Consider the following 2500-nt stretch of genomic DNA (forward strand, 5'->3'; position numbering starts at 1 on the left):
CGTTTCAAACCCAAGTCATTTCTAGATCCCTCTCTCACCCACTTCTGGGACCGCCGATTCGTTCGCCCACCACCATCGCGAAGTATTTTGACCAGCAGTTAAGCTTAATAGCCAATATTCTCAACACAAACATATAACATAGAAACGATTGAGACATTGAGTATGCTCCGGTGTATGGGGTGAATTTTTAATTCAGAAAAGTGAGTGGAGCAGGCACTTATGTTGGTAACAACAAGATATGAAGTGAGTAGAAAAGTGCCAGAAGACAATAGAGAATAAAAATTTTTCGCGGCGGTGGTGGGGTTTGAACCTGCGACCTTATTGGTACGACAACTCCGCCTGGCAAGTGAGAGCGTGGCTCTACCGTGTGAGCTATCCACGAACACAAAAATATTCGTTTCAAACCCAAGTCATTTCTAGATCCCTCTCTCACCCACTTCTGGGACCGCCGATTCGTTCGCCCACCACCATCGCGAAGTATTTTGACCAGCAGTTAAGCTTAATAGCCAATATTCTCAACACAAACATATAACATAGAAACGATTGAGACATTGAGTATGCTCCGGTGTATGGGTGAATTTTTAATTCAGAAAAGTGAGTGGAGCAGGCACTTATGTTGGTAACAACAAGATATGAAGTGAGTAGAAAAGTGCCAGAAGACAATAGAGAATAAAAATTTTTCGCGGCGGTGGTGGGGTTTGAACCTGCGACCTTATTGGTACGACAACTCCGCCTGGCAAGTGAGAGCGTGGCTCTACCGTGTGAGCTATCCACGAACACAAAAATATTCGTTTCAAACCCAAGTCATTTCTAGATCCCTCTCTCACCCACTTCTGGGACCGCCGATTCGTTCGCCCACCACCATCGCGAAGTATTTTGACCAGCAGTTAAGCTTAATAGCCAATATTCTCAACACAAACATATAACATAGAAACGATTGAGACATTGAGTATGCTCCGGTGTATGGGGTGAATTTTTAATTCAGAAAAGTGAGTGGAGCAGGCACTTATGTTGGTAACAACAAGATATGATACTCAATGTCTCAATCGTTTCTATGTTATATGTTTGTGTTGAGAATATTGGCTATTAAGCTTAACTGCTGGTCAAAATACTTCGCGATGGTGGTGGGCGAACGAATCGGCGGTCCCAGAAGTGGGTGAGAGAGGGATCTAGAAATGACTTGGGTTTGAAACGAATATTTTTGTGTTCGTGGATAGCTCACACGGTAGAGCCACGCTCTCACTTGCCAGGCGGAGTTGTCGTACCAATAAGGTCGCAGGTTCAAACCCCACCACCGCCGCGAAAAATTTTTATTCTCTATTGTCTTCTGGCACTTTTCTACTCACTTCATATCTTGTTGTTACCAACATAAGTGCCTGCTCCACTCACTTTTCTGAATTAAAAATTCACCCCATACACCGGAGCATACTCAATGTCTCAATCGTTTCTATGTTATATGTTTGTGTTGAGAATATTGGCTATTAAGCTTAACTGCTGGTCAAAATACTTCGCGATGGTGGTGGGCGAACGAATCGGCGGTCCCAGAAGTGGGTGAGAGAGGGATCTAGAAATGACTTGGGTTTGAAACGAATATTTTTGTGTTCGTGGATAGCTCACACGGTAGAGCCACGCTCTCACTTGCCAGGCGGAGTTGTCGTACCAATAAGGTCGCAGGTTCAAACCCCACCACCGCCGCGAAAAATTTTTATTCTCTATTGTCTTCTGGCACTTTTCTACTCACTTCATATCTTGTTGTTACCAACATAAGTGCCTGCTCCACTCACTTTTCTGAATTAAAAATTCACCCCATACACCGGAGCATACTCAATGTCTCAATCGTTTCTATGTTATATGTTTGTGTTGAGAATATTGGCTATTAAGCTTAACTGCTGGTCAAAATACTTCGCGATGGTGGTGGGCGAACGAATCGGCGGTCCCAGAAGTGGGTGAGAGAGGGATCTAGAAATGACTTGGGTTTGAAACGAATATTTTTGTGTTCGTGGATAGCTCACACGGTAGAGCCACGCTCTCACTTGCCAGGCGGAGTTGTCGTACCAATAAGGTCGCAGGTTCAAACCCCACCACCGCCGCGAAAATTTTTATTCTCTATTGTCTTCTGGCACTTTTCTACTCACTTCATATCTTGTTGTTACCAACATAAGTGCCTGCTCCACTCACTTTTCTGAATTAAAAATTCACCCCATACACCGGAGCATACTCAATGTCTCAATCGTTTCTATGTTATATGTTTGTGTTGAGAATATTGGCTATTAAGCTTAACTGCTGGTCAAAATACTTCGCGATGGTGGTGGGCGAACGAATCGGCGGTCCCAGAAGTGGGTGAGAGAGGGATCTAGAAATGACTTGGGGTTTGAAACGAATATTTTTGTGTTCGTGGATAGCTCACACGGTAGAGCCACGCTCTCACTTGCCAGGCGGAGTTGTCGTACCAATAAGGTCGCAGGTTCAAACCCCACCACCGCCGCGAAAAATTTTTATT

General features: G+C 44.3%; 1 protein-coding gene across 1 annotated transcript in view; it reads right to left on the reverse strand.

The window, feature by feature from the left end:
- Positions 1-2500, reverse strand: part of LOC144967900 (flavin-containing monooxygenase 5-like) — a 26641-nt gene that overhangs the window by 7217 nt on the left and 16924 nt on the right. The window lies entirely within an intron of this gene.

The sequence above is a fragment of the Berghia stephanieae genome, chromosome 3 (assembly GCF_034508935.2).
Source record: "Berghia stephanieae isolate SIO BIC M18660-M18661 chromosome 3, UCSD_Bste_1.3, whole genome shotgun sequence".
Classification (NCBI taxonomy): Eukaryota; Metazoa; Mollusca; class Gastropoda; order Nudibranchia; family Aeolidiidae; genus Berghia; species Berghia stephanieae.